At 30.5% G+C, this 15,717-nt stretch overlaps 1 long non-coding RNA gene across 1 annotated transcript; it reads left to right on the top strand.

The window, feature by feature from the left end:
- The first annotated feature begins 9,322 nt into the window (after window positions 1–9,322).
- LOC134699940 (uncharacterized) lies at window positions 9,323–12,507 on the top strand. The gene is made up of 3 exons (XR_010103700.1): window positions 9,323–9,834; window positions 11,249–11,357; window positions 11,840–12,507. It is a non-coding gene; the product is annotated as an uncharacterized LOC134699940 (long non-coding RNA).
- Window positions 12,508–15,717: the final 3,210 nt, after the last annotated feature.

Below are 15,717 nucleotides of genomic sequence, written 5' to 3'. Positions count from 1 at the left end.
TATTCGGTAACACTTAATCACGGTGTAGAATGGTAACGGACTTATCGGGTTTTTTTCGGCGTTTCCGCACTAATCGGGTTTAGCAACGGACTTATCGTGTTTTCAGGTGACAACATTTGGCGTAAGTGGTTATTTTTCAATTTGTATTAAAGCAGAATTGATATTTCCAAATAAGCTTGATGTCACGGAATGGGGAAATTATTTATTTTGCTGGATATCTAGTCATATTTTCATGGGAAGCTACGATTTATTCTAAATTGTTTCCACCAATGTTGTACCCCAACTTGAAAACAAACATTTTTCATGGAAAGATGTCCAATTGAAGCGTGTTTTAAGCTTGTTGTTTTCTTCTCCAAGTAAATATTTGGTTATTCAGTATTCATTAAATTTAGACATTTTCCATTTCGGAACTGTGTCATGCACTATTAGGTCTTAAATGATAGTTAATGTGGAAAATTTGTGGCACCGGACTTTTTGTGTTTTTGGCACCGGACTTTTCGTGCGCAAATGAATTTGGAAACTCACATCTTCTCAGTCAGTCTATGTTTTTACTCCGCCTGCATGGTTGTTCAACACTTCTTACTTTATACATTAATCACACATTACGCAATGATATACTTTATTCATCCACAAGCAAATGTGTGGGATTCTATCAGTAGCTCTGCCTCATAGCAGGGAGGGTTCTAGTACAAATAATTATGACGTCTGGGAAGGCTAGTATAAATGCTTTCTTTGACGCCCTTTTGCGACGATGTAAGGCGTCAAAGAATGCCTTTCAAGACGTGAAAGTTATTTGAACTAGTAGGTATAAAAAAAGAAGATGTGGTATGATTGCCAATCAGATAACTCTCCACAAGAGACCAAAATGACACAGTAATTACCAATTATATGTCACCGTACGGCCTTCAACAATGAGCAAGGTCCATACCGCATATTCAGCTATAAAAGGCCCCGAAATGACAATGTAAAACAATTCAAACCAGAAAACAAACGGCCTTATTAATATAAAAAAATAATGAACGAAAAACAAATGTGACACATAAACAAACGACAACAACTGAATCACAGGCTCCTGACTTGGGACAGGCACATACATGCATACATAATGTGGCGGGGTTAAACATGTTAGTTGGGACAGTGGTATAATAGTACACCATAAGAACGAACTATAAAATTCAGTTGAAAAAGGCTTAACTCATCAGATGGAAAAAAATACAAGTGGACGTGGCTGGGTACTTGTACATCCCAAAAACAAAAAAAGACACAAGGAACTGACCTGCGAGTACTTGCAGTTAATTGACAACTCGTTTAAAGTCACTAACAACTATTACAAAAATCATGCATCTAACATGCACTAAATGGATTCATAATTTAAGTTGTCATAGTTATTCACCGGCTCCATCAACAATCGTTTTTCAGGACTGACACATAAAGCTTCACTCATACATGCATCATTATGAATATTTCTATTACGCCGGAATGAACGTGTCTTTTCGAAACATCCGTCAAAAGACCTTCACATGTTAATCTGGGATAGAACAGAAATAGACCATTTGTGTTTTGTTTGGCATTGCATGTGATATTGCCCCATACCGATGTACTTTTACTCAAAGAAAAAAAAATCAAGATTGCGGAAAAATACTTGTTCGTGAGAAGTTCCAGACTTTTATATTCTAGCTCACGATGTCAAATATATAGGGTTATTAAAATCTTTTATTTTTCATTTCCCAAACAAACAAAATTTACGAAAACATAATTTTTTTTAACCTGGTAAAACAATAAAAACACAATAAGTCCTGTGCTGAATAAACCTCAACAGTTCGGTGCCAAAAAAACACGCCATTTTAGGGAAACCTGATTAGTCCGCTGCCAACCAATTTTGATAAAGCTTTAATATACGATATTTTAAGTTTTTGAATGCACACAAGTGGTTCTAATATGTATTTTGTATGAAATAAAGGAACACAAAAAGTCCAAATTATAATATATTGTGTATTTGAACGGTAAACACACCATTAGTAGATGTTGTCCTGTTTAGTGTGGAGCTTTTTGAAAAAGTCCAGAGTGGTACCGAAGCAAAATGATTTTTTTTTCAAAGTTAGATCATCGGTGCCTTCCGCGCGTGCGTATAAACATAAACACTAACGACTTCTTTTCGTCTATTTGGCTCATTTTGTGTCACACTGTCTGAAAACAAAACGCGATAAGTCCGTTGCCGAACCCGATTAGTGCGGAAACTCCGTCAAAAACCTGATGAGTCCGCTACCATTCTACACCGTGTTAATCAGAAAATCGTGATCAAACATTTATACCTCGGATTCCTTAACTACAATTAGAATCTAAATGATTCTAAATACTATATCGAAATGGGTTTTTTTTTCAATTATCATACTTCTATAATTGTACGTATATAAATATATCATTGGGCTGTTTGTCAGTGTGTAACATTGTTATCGACGACTGTTTTTAAATACACAATACGAAATTTTAAAATTTTACATCGGAACTCATCGTTAAAGAAAATCAATTAACATGTGACTTAGATTTTAAAATCATTGAATAAGTTAATCTCTTATACATTCTGGTTTTTATTTAAAATGCCTTTCAAATGATTTTCCAAAAAAAAAATCAAATAGGTCTGCAAATCAATTAAGAGGCAATGCCAGAGAAAACCAGGCAGAACTTGGAAATTTTGTTCAACAGCCTTTTTGAGATAAATGTGTTTTTGTAATGTATCCACCTTGTTTTGTTGGGAAATGACATTTTAAAAAGTCATATTGGGTTATTATGTATAAAAAAATGAATTTGATTTTTCAGTAAATTTGACTGCTTATATAGGGAAATAGGGGTATTAATTTCTCAACAAAAACAGCCTACAATATAACAATTGATATATATTCTAAAAGATGACCATGAATACAACAGGAAATGATAATAACATCTTTGGTATCTGTTGATATGTAAATGTTCTAATGCAGTAAACTGTCAGGAAACAGCAGTTTATTTTCGTCTTTTTGGTGTTTAGACATACCAAAAGTGATGCTCTTCAATTTAAAAACCGACGTTGTGTGGTGGTTGAAGGTGGTGGTTGTGTAATTTATTGAGAGCCAGTTTTACAGATTTTACAGATTTTTACAGACTTGATAGTGTTTTAATGTGAACTTTTATTTCCTGTATTGCCAATGAGAACCCTGAATGATGTTTTAGCAAAGTGAAAATACATTTACTGCCATTTCTCGAAAGAAAATGAGATACACGAGACAAAGAAATAGCCGATTCATAGTCGCCATCTTGGTTTTATGAAGAAATTTTAAAGAAGTTTTTAATTAACAGTCCTTTTACCTTTTAAACATAGAACACTTTTAATATATAGTGAACAGTTTTAAGAAAGACAATTGTTTTATTTAAACATTTTTTCCAAATCACTGTTTTTGAGTAGATACAACCAACAGTAAATTCAAAATGTCGAGAAGGTCAAGTAGAGAATTAGTTCCAACTAAAATATATACACCCAGCAAGAGTATTCAAACTACTAAGAATTATGTATTAAATGAGAAAAGAACTTTGAATAAAATTAAGGAAGCTGCAAATAGAGACATTGATATTCAAGCAACTTTGAAAAGGGGGAATTTAATCATACAGTTTTCATCGGCTGCATTTTTGCAATTCAATACATGCTTCGACCAGTATTTTAGCTCAAACCAAAGTTTAAAACTAACAGTACATGAAAGGTTCGATTTATCAAAGAAATTATCTGAGAGGTCAATTTCATTTGCTGACGTTAGTAATCCGTCAAAGCAATTATATAGGGTGAACATTTTTAATACAACATGTCGTATTGAAGTGAATGGGAAACAATTTATGTCATTCATAGATGAATTTTCTAAAATTGCATCGCATATGAGTAATGATGTAGACTATAAACATCTCAACACCAAAATTAAAGAGCAATGTGATTTTTTATTATCATCAATTAATAACGGTCATAATCCGTCAGTTGTAGTGGATAATACAAAGATTAGTCAATCTAAAGCTGTTACAAATGCTGCCGCTGGTAGTAATGACATTAAGGACCCTAAAGTATGCCCTAAATGTACTAGAAATTGCTTATCTAGAAGTGTCTGGTGTAATAGGGGTGAACATTGGATACACTATAATTGCGAAAAACTAAAAAGTGAAATGATTAACATTTTAGAGAATAATTCTGATACAAACCATTATATATGTTCAATTTGTGATATAGACTCCATAGATGATAAGCAAGTATTATCTGTGAATTCTCCCACTCATACTCAAGTATGTGATAGTATCAACTTACCTTTGGTCAACATGATTAATGAAGAATCTTTTTTAGAAGGAAATGGAATAGAATCCGATACTTCAGTAAAACATATAGATAAAGATCAAGTAATACCCAAAGTAACTTTTGCTCAATCTCTTTTATTGGAGGAATTTCCAAGGTCTTGTGCCTTATGTTTAGAGTTGTTAAATACTGATGAACAAATTTGTGAATTCTGTGATCAATCTTATCACATAAAATGTATGGGAAAAGAAAATAAAATATGTCTAGGATGTGAAGCAACACATAGTCAAAATTCTGAAAATTTGCATTTGAATATTGAAACTTCAGTAAAGAAGGTTAATTCACCTCGTCCAACTTTAGTCTGTGTAGACAAAAACATTACTGATAAATCTAAAGAAAATCAAGATAAGGATAATGAAAATAGTGTGTTGAAACAGAAAGAATTGCGTCAATTAGAACTAAAATTAAAGAAAAAAGAAGAAAGTCTGAAATTAAAAGAGTTGTCAGTGAATGAAAAACTTAAAGAGAAAACCAAGCTTCTTGATTATCTTCACCAAATTGAAGCCCGAAATTTAGAGTTAGAACAAACCATAAAAACAATGAATAGGAAAATTATTATATTGGAAGAAAATCAAAATAACTCTTCCCTGCGTAATGAAAAATCAGAATCTGGAAATTTAAATAGTCATAGGGATAATAGTGAAGATTTACTGGTACAAGTAAGGAATAAAGTCACAAAATTTATTGTGGACAAGATTGAAAATGAATTGGATAAATTATCTGACAATATTACTGAAAGCAATGATAAATTAAAGGATACACAAAATCATGTTTATCAACAAAATGTGAAAGATAACTCAGAAAATCAATATTCTCAACATAATTGGGATTACCAAAATTATTATCATCAATATCCATATTATTATGATCATCACAACTCATATTATATAAATAATTATGGAACTGTAAATGAGAGTCATAGTGATTCAGAAAGTAGATGTGATTATGAAAATCAATGGTTTCAAGATACGTCTCCGGACAATACTCAAACTGTTACTCATTCGAATCTTATTGATGTATTAGCGTCAGACAACCAAGTAAGGACAAATTGTGATTCACAAAGTAATCAACCTAGGGACTATTTGGGACAAAATTTATATTTCCAAAGTAATAACATTGCCAAAACTTTACATGGAAATAATTTTTTATGGAAAACAAGCCTCAGTGTCCAACCGACATAATGGAACAATTAAATCATGAAAGTAGAGAGGATGATAAAAAGAAAGAACTTAATATTTTAACTTTTAATTGTAAAAATATACAAACATGCGGTATGTTTTTTGATGAACTTTTTAAATCAACAGATATATTTTTAATTCAAGAACATTGGCTGTTTAATTTTCAACTGAATTTACTTAATGAACTTCATCAAAATATTTGTGGAATTGGAAAAGCGGTCGATGATAAAGATCCAATAAATCCAACCAATTTACCTCGTGGTTATGGGGGAACAGGAATTTTATGGAGAAAAGACCTTGACAATTTTATTAATCCGTTAGATATTGGAAACGATAGAATTTGCTGTGTTGAACTTTTAGGATCTTCGAAGCTACTCCTAGTATCTGTTTATTTACCATGTAAAGGAACATCATCTGACTCATTAGAATTTTATAACTGTATAGACCAACTACATGAAATCGTTCAAAGTTATAGCGACTCTCACTCTATTATAATTGGTGGCGATTTTAACGAAAATATTTTAAGTAAAATAGATACGAGAAGAAACAAATATTTAGTAGACTTTTTGAATGAAAATAGTTTATATACTGAAGAAAATGGTATTACTTTTGTAAATTGTAGTGGTAAAGGAACTTCAACTATTGACTTTTTACTTTTTAAACAAGATTTTAAAGAGAATGTGATCAGTATGGAAACAATGGATAATGTAGCTACTAACGTGTCTGATCATTTTCCTGTTAAAGCAAAATTGAAATATATCATCAATGCTAAAGAAAAACTGAAATGTTCAAATTCAAATATTCTACCCTCTGGAAAAACTCCATGGAAAAAAATAGATAAAGACGCATATAAAACTTTAGTTGAAAATGGATTAGATAATTTTTCATCATCTTTAGAAAATAAATATGAAGTGGATATTGCTTTTCAAAATATGAACAGTTTACTCTTCAATTCAGCAAAAAGTTGTTGTCCAACTCCTCGAAAAAGATATAGAAAACCAAAATTAAAAGTAATGAATGAAGATATTTCTGGCGCAATTGCAATGAAAAAAAAGGCTTTTTATCAATGGAAGATTAATGGGCGGTCGGAAGATCCAAGGAATGAACTTTATATTCAGAAAAAAGAGACAACTTATAATTTACGTAAACACTGTCGCAAGGCAGTTGCGATGAATAGAATCGATGAAAGAGAAAAAATAATGGAAGCAAATATCAAAAACAAAAATTCATTTTATAGACTTATTAAAAAACAGAGGGGAAGATTAAGTAATCATATAGATGAACTATCTGTAGGAGACACAGTGTATAGTACAGAAAACAACATTTTAAGTGGATGGAAACATCATTTTGAAAATTTAACAAAAAATTCTATTCATGAACATTTTGATAACAAATATCAACAAAAGATCGAACAAGAATATATTGATATAATTGACATTTGTAGAGCTATGTTTCAGCACCAAAGTATTACTGAAAATGAAATAGTAGAAGCTTTGAAGTTATTAAATTTAAATAAATCACCAGATATATTTGGAGTTTCAACTGAAAACTTATTATATGGAGGACAATCTCTTATTTATCACCTTAAAGAACTCCTGGATAGTACTTTTAGACTTTGTTATATACCAGACGAACAGAAATTAGGGATAGTAATTCCGCTCTTTAAGAATAAAGGAAGTTGTAAAGACAGTAAAAATTATCGTGGAATAACAATTACTCCAACATTATCCAAACTCATTGAGGCTGTTTTAAAGATCAGAATTAATCCTGACATTATAAAATATCAAAATCCATTACAACGTGGCTTTACTAAAAGAACAGCACCATTAAACTGCTCTTTTATTATAGAAGAATATCACAAGGAATGTATCGAGTTAAATGATCAAATAATAATAACTATGCTTGATGCAAAATCTGCATTCGATGCTGTTAAACATGCTGGGCTTATCAGAAGATTATATCAAATGAAAATTCCGGAACAATCAATTTTAATTATTGATAATCTATATAAAAATGCTGTTTCTTGTGTTAAATGGAATAATCAAATATCGGACACTTTTAGAATAGAACAAGGCGTAAGACAAGGAGGGACTCTTAGTGCAGACTTGTACAAAATCTATATAAATACACTTTTAGACATTTTAGCTGATTCAGGATATGGAGGCAAAATTGGATCTATTTCTTGTTGTGCTCCTACTTGCGCAGATGATTTAGCCATTCTTAGTAACTGTCCGTATGAAACGCAAATTTTAATTGATATGGCCTTTGATTTTAGTAAACATGAGGCATACTTACTACAACCAGCAAAAAGTTGTGTTATACAGTCTAAATCACGTCACCATGAGAAAGTAAATGAAAATTTTTGGAATTTAGGCAATTCTGTTCTTCCAACTTCTAATAAAGCAACACATATAGGAATATGTCGTACAGACGATGATTCATGTAAAGCAACAATAGATGAGAATTTAAAGAAAGCAAGAAGGACACTATATAGTTTAATGGGGGTTGGACTTTATGGCGAAAATGGACTAGATCCACAAACTTCAATGTCAATAATGAATACTTATATTATACCGATAATGTTTTATGGATTGGAAATAGTAATCCCTAGAGGAAGATGTTTAGAAACTTTAAATATCCAATTTAAGAAGTTCTTGAAACAATTGTTATCTTTACCAAAAACAGTAGCAGATCCTGCTATATATATGATTTCTGGGATGTTACCTGTAGAAGCTCAAATAGATGTAAAAATTTTAACTTTTTATGGAAATATTACTAGACAAGGAAAAAATTCTATTGAATGGCAACTAGCGGAAAGGCAATTAAATGTTAAATCTATTAATAGTAATAGTTGGTTTAGTTTACTGAGGAAAATATTTTTGAAATATGAACTTAATGATCCTGCACAATACTTAGTTAATCCAATTAGTAAATACCAATGGAAAAGGGAAATAACTTCCAAAGTTCAAAAATTCTGGATTGAGAAGATACTGAATCAAGCAAAACTTTATACCAGTTTAAGATACTTATCGTTGATATATAAACCAGGACAATGTCATCCTATTGCAAATACAAATACTATGAATTCAAGGGAAATTATTAGAATTCCTACAAAATTGAAAATAGCTACTGGGAGTTACATTCTGCAAACAGTTAGAGCCAAGTTTAAAAGTAATACAGAACTGTCTATATGCAAACTGTGTAATGAAACAGAAGAAACTTTACCACATTTCTTATTAACGTGTAAAAGTTTAGAAGATATCAGAAAACCAATTTTGGAAGATTTAATTAATTCTTGTAGTGAAGAACTAGCTGCTTTTAATATGAAAGGTGAACATTTTGACATTTTACAACTGATCATAGATCCCTTTAATTACATGACAATGTTAAGAAATGAAAAAGTTTTTAAAGTGATACAGAACATTATAGATCCAAAATGTAGGCGATTATGTTACAATCTCCATTGTGAAAGATATAGACTGTTGCAATTAGATGATATAAAGAAAAAGAAAAGAAAGTAACATTTTATGAATCCTAAGTGTCAATTGGTTGTCTACTCTTAAACAGTGATATCTTTAGATAAATATTTTTAGATTTTAAAATATTTAATGATTTGATGATATTGACATTAAGTCCAATTTTATCGTCAAGAATATGATGAACAATGTAAATAGTGTATAGTGATATTGGTGGAAGATATTTTTATTCATGATGTGAAAAACCAATACTCGGAAGAGGTGTGCCTACATTGGCAGAATATATATTGAAGATACAGATAAAGGTAGTGACCAGCTGGTAATGTTTTGACAGAAAAATGAACTTCTGTTGTATATTTGTATACATAATTGAACATTTTGATAAGATTTAAGAAAAGTACATAAGTTTGTGGTGTTGGGAAACTTATTTCCCTCACCAGGAGATTGTTGCATACATGTACGGGTGATCACTTCCAGACAGAGGTAGTTACAAATTATATCTGTACGGGAATGAAGATTATTTATAAGACTGAAATTATTGTATTATTTGCTTGAAATGTGGAATATGAGGAATTTAAAGCCATTCGTGAGTAGTTTTTGATGATTCAGCTGGACAAATGCTGGAAATTATACAGTTTTCTCCGACCTTAAAACAGACTCAGTACATGGTATATCATGGACACCAAAAGCAAACTATAAAGATCTAAATGCCATAATTTTGTGCATCTTGAAAACTGGAAAGGCGGATCACTTTGAAGCAGATGATAGTGATAGTGTTTAAAAGAATTCTTTGCGACAGTTATACCAGTTGGAACAGGTAATAGTTTAAATTATGAAAGTTTTGGATTACTTCTCGGATAAATCATATGGCCCGTTCAATAATTTTAAAACATCCCCCCTTTCCCTTTTATTTTTAGTTACAATGTGAAATTATTCTCTGCAAATGTATGATCTGTGCTGAAAGCAATTTTATACAATTTTATTCATCATGTTTAAACATTATTTGAATAGGATAATAATTTAAAATAAAAAAAAAACAAAAAAAAATACATGTATAAGACTCAAACGTTACATAAAAAAAGAAGATTTGGTTATGATCATGATGATTGCCAACGAGAAAATCACATGTACAACTATCCTCCATATACAAAACAGACCATACATGTCTGTCACCTTATTTATTATGCTTATCATTAATATGTACATGTCAGTAAGGTATGTTCATGTGCCAAAATGAATGTACATTGTACATGTAGGCAAAATGCGACTACATGTACAACTGAATACATTTGCATGTACATGTACATGTAGAATAGATAAATGTATAAACAGATGTGGCATGAGTGTCAATGATAGATCATGATACAACTCTCCATCCAAGTCACAATTTATAAAAGTAAAGACAATCCTACAGTTATCAGGATAGTCATACATGTATGTATGTTTATGTCAGATATACATGTAAACAGTAAGCTTAATTTGTTAAAAATCAGGAACGTCAAATTAAAATTTTCTGTAATTTTGATTGCTACATATACAGTGTACCTATATTTTATGACATATGAAAGACACACATATATCATGTATATTGAAAAGTGGTTATGATGATTACATATATATTTATTTATAAAAATAAAACTTGTATATCAAATCTTAAGATAATTAGATTCTTAATCCACTATTTAGATGGGAACTTTTGGGACAGCAATACCTTTGTATCATAAAATTGTTGTTTATTGTCCTTCGTGTCCTTAGAAACTAAATTAGACATGTGATATATACATGATACAATTGCAAGGATTTCAAACTTTTAACATTTAGTTCAAAACTGAAAAAAATTAGCACATTTTGAGATCTTGTCATTAGAATTTAGATACATTTGTACATGTACATGTGTGATCCTGAAACGCATAACATATATAAGGTTAATTTGACTCAAATATATCAAGTAAAGTTGTTTAGTAATAAGTAAATCACAATTTACCTTTCTGCTTTAAAGTGTTCATTTAGATCATTTTATTCATTAACCTGTCCATTTAAAAATAGAATTAATCATACAAAAAAGTCTTGTAACTTTGAATGTTTTAATGTAGTAAGATGCTAACAGCTCATTATATATTTTCCACTGGTTCTTAAGATAAGAAAATAACTAATTTGATTTTAAATACAATTTTCCAAATTCAATTCAAAGAATAATTGATCACCTTATAATCTGTTATTTCTTTAAACAGATAAAAGATACATCAGATGACAGACTTACATATAGAGGAGCCTATAATTAGAGAAATAGATCAACTTGATTTTGAAGTTAACCTACTGCATTAATATGAAAATTCATAAGTGAGTACCAGTATCTCTTGCAGTACATTTTTTACGTGTTTATCTATATTTTGATAAAGTACCATATGAGATAAAGAATGTGAAATCTTAAATCCTGTAAATAAACTAGACATTACATCAGTACATAATGTAAATCAGAATAAGAATGCATAACAAATGAATTGTTAAACATTTTAATATGACCAGTGTCAGCTTAATTTAAGAACAAATAAAAACACAGATGACACACACATAAAAATTAATGAGACCAAGTGTGTATTTTCCAGATATGCAAGAAGGGTTTTAATCTCTCACTACAAATATATTTGAATTCCTGAATGTGAAATCTTCTAAAAAATTATACTAAACTTCAAATATGTGTACTTGAATATATGTATATAATATTAAAATTCATCTTATTTAATATAATTAATTTAAAACATTTTCAAGCAAAAAACTGATGTATAAATGTATAGCTTGACTATTCCTTCATTTGTTTTCAGGTGACTGAGCTTAAAGAAAATCACACATGAAACTGTAACCAGTTTGGGAGACTCATACAACAGAACATTTCAATACCTATTAAGTTTTTTATGTATATGTTTGACTTTTGGTAATATTTTGGAAGTTACTTTAGTAATTGAGAGACCTCAATGTTGAAAATGACAATTTTGATAGAGGACAATTTTAAGAATATCAACTTAGTTGTTTATGAATCTTTATCTTTTAAAATATTACTTGGTATCTGAAAGAATATTTCAAAATTTTCTAAAACTATTTAGATATTTATCATGTTTCATGTGTTTATATAGGCAAATATTTATACATGCCATTTATGTTATGCAAGGGTTTATATGAATTTCTAAAAAGATGTATATATATGTGTTGATAAAATAAGTTCCAAATTATTACAGAGTAACAGAAAATGGGATCAATTTATATTAAAACAAATCTGTTATAAGGGAATGAAAAGTCAAAAATTGTATTTTTTAAAATAATTGTGTTAACATTGTTGTGCTATTTAGAAATATGTACACAAAAAAGAACAAACTTATAAGTATCAATGTAGTATGCCCTTGTTATTTTTTGTTTTGTGCAGTACATGCATTTGAATCTTGATCAAAATTTATGGATTGAATTACTAAACAAAATAAACTAATTGTTATGTTAACACTGTTGCTAAGTATATGTCACATTTAATCAGGCCAAGTTATCCGTCTTATTAACAAAGGAGGTTTGATATGATTGCCAATTTCAAGGCTACATGAACCTATCACAGTTCTCTTTAGGCCATAATCATTGTGATGTATGGAAATAATTCTCTGTTGTCATATTCTGACTTTTATACAAACCAAGTGATGAAGATAAAGGGTGCTTCTATTTCCAAAGGTTTTGAAGAAACTGCTATGGAACACAATAAAAATCAGAAGATGTAGTATAACAGTGGCGGGTCCAGAAATTTTCATAAGGGGGGCCCACTGACTGACCTAAGGGGGCCCCCTCCAGTCACGCTTCAGTGATTCCCTATATGACCCCCCCTGCCCCCCTAAATCCGCCTCTGCATAATTGTAATCAGACAACTCTCCATTAAGAGACCATACAATGTAAAAGTTTATAGTAATAGGTACAGCCTTCAATAAAGAATTAAACCACTCTGCATAATCATATTTGATTTTGCACAAAACAAATAGCATGCTTATTTATAGATTTTGTCACTATCAATTATATACGTGCATGTACTCATGTATTCATGTGGTTTCGTCCTTGATTTGAAATCCCCCCCCCCCCCAAAAAACAATAATTATAAATGGAAAAGATCCATGGTCATGATGGTCATGCCAGTTGGGAGTTCAGAATATATAAGGTTGAGAAATGAGGATCTAATCATTTATTATTCGACCGCAAACAATTTTTGGGAATGTATAATGGTATGATGTCGTCATTGTTGTTGTCTGAAGTCACATTGGTTTCCGGACAATACCTTCAGTTTAAATTAATGGATATCTATGAAATTTTGTTATAAGGTTCAATTCCCTTAAAGGAAGGTTTGGATAAATTTGGGGATGATGGTCCTTGGAACACAACAGATTGTCTTGAGGTGCTGCACACATGTGCCAAATATCGAAAGATTTTGTCAAAGGGCAAACAGATAATGCTCCCGACACAAAATTGTAAACAAAAGTCATCTTTTAACTTTGAGGTCAAAGTACAGCAAAAAATTGTATTATAGGTATCTGTGGCATTGACTTATGATCTAGATGCCAATTCAGTGAGAATTTTCTTGCATATTCCAACTAAGTACTTTCATGGTGAAAATTTGTACAAAAAAGGCCTACAGGAAATGAATAGTGTACATTTTATGCTTGCTATGGTAACCAAAGGAACAAAGTGGCGACAAGACTACAACTTTTTTCTTTATTTTTTTTCATCAAAAACTCACTAAAACATGATAAATACAATAAAGATGCAAAAGTGTATGTTATTTTGCCACTTAATCCATGTAATACCATTTTGGTTTGCCAAAGCATAATTTTCTCAATATTACAATTTTCCTTATTTTTTGCATTTTTTTACTGAATTGTTTTAAAAAGAGTAAAAAAGATACCAAAAATTGTACTTTCATTATTTTTATGCCCCACCTACGATAGTGCCTCCATTCGTCTGTCTGTCCGTCCGTCTGTCCTGCTTCAGGTTAAAGTTTTTGGTCAAGGTAGTTTTTGATGAGGATGAAGTCCAATCAACTTGAAACTTAGTAACATGTGCCCTATGATATGTTTTTTCTAATTTAAATGCCAAATTAGAGTTTTGACCCCAATTTTACGGTTCACTGAACATAGAAAATGATAGTGCAAATTTCAGGTTAAAGTTTTTGGTCAAGGTAGTTATTGATAAAGTAGAAATTTAATCAACTTGAAACTTAGTGTACATGTTCCCTTTGATAACATCATTATAATTTGAATGCCGAATTAGAGAATTTATTCCAATTTCACGGTCCACTAAACATAGAAAATGATAGTGCGAGTGGGGCATCCGTGTATTGTGGACACATTCTTGTTTTAAACCAACATAGTACTAGACTTCCATATCAGTAGTAAGTCATAAATGTTGTTTTCCTCTGGTGATGGATAATTGAAAACGGTTAGAAACTGGCTTTTCTTAAATTTTCTCAATTTTTCTTATTTTAGCATTTTTTTACCTTATTTTTTTTTTTAAATCAAAAAGATACCAAAAATTTCATTTTCATCATTTTTCACACCAAAATAGTACTAGACTTGCATATAGGTAGTTTATTCATTAGTGTTGTTTTCCTCTGGTGATGGATAAATGAAAACGGTCAAAAAACGGCTTTTCTCAAATTTTCCCTATTTTAGCATTTTTTTACCTTATTTCTTGAAAAAATCAAAAAGATACCAAAAATTTTATTCTTATTATTTTTTACACCAACATAGTTCTAAACTTCCATATAGGTAGTTTAGTCATAAGGGCTGTTTTTCTCCAATGATGGTTCATTGAAAACGGTTAGAAACTGGCATTTCTCAATTTTCCTTATTTTAGCATTTTTTTACCTTATTTTTTGAAAAAAATCAAAAAGATACCAAAAATTTTATTTCCATTATTTTTTACACCAACATAGTTCTAAACTTCCATATAGGTAGTTTAGTCATAAGGGCTGTTTTTCTCCAATGATGGTTCATTGAAAACGGTTAGAAACTGGCATTTCTCAATTTTTTCAATTTTCCTTATTTTAGCATTTTTTTACCTTATTTTTTGAAAAAAATCAAAAAGATACCAAAAATTTTATTTTCATTATTTTTTACACCAACTTAGTACTAGACTTCCATATAGGTAGTTTTGTCATAAGTATTGTTTTTCTCTGATGACGGATAATTGAAAACAGTAAGAAACTGGCCTTTTCCCCATACATTTCAATGGAAAATAGCGGTTTGAGCCCTTATATTGAATTTCATTAAAAAAAATGTCAAATTCACAAAAAATTGAAAAAAAATTATATATTCCCAGTCAGTATGTTATACTGAAAGGGAAAAATATAAGTTTGACCAAATTAATTTTTTTTAGTTGAACAGTCCTGCCTGGTTTTCTCTGGCATTGCCTCTTAAACAGTATCAGCTTCTAGGTCTCTTTAGGCATAATCATTTTTGATTTTTTAAGCATTTTTTGAAACACGCATCGAATAGAATCAAGCTTATTAGCAAGTTGCACACATGAAGCTGTAATGCTGTTGACTTTAGTTAAGAGATGTAGGAGAAAGTGTCCATATCTCTTTATTGATGGTTAAGGTGTAGAATAGATGTAGCAGAAAGTGTCCATATCTCTTTATTGATGGTTAAGGTGTAGAATAGATGTAGGAGAAAGTGTCCAT

Source organism: Mytilus trossulus, unplaced genomic scaffold (assembly GCF_036588685.1).
Source record: "Mytilus trossulus isolate FHL-02 unplaced genomic scaffold, PNRI_Mtr1.1.1.hap1 h1tg000103l__unscaffolded, whole genome shotgun sequence".
Taxonomy (NCBI): domain Eukaryota; kingdom Metazoa; phylum Mollusca; class Bivalvia; order Mytilida; family Mytilidae; genus Mytilus; species Mytilus trossulus.
The sequence above is the reverse complement of the archived record's forward strand: the minus strand, read 5'-3'. Positions and strand labels throughout refer to the sequence as shown.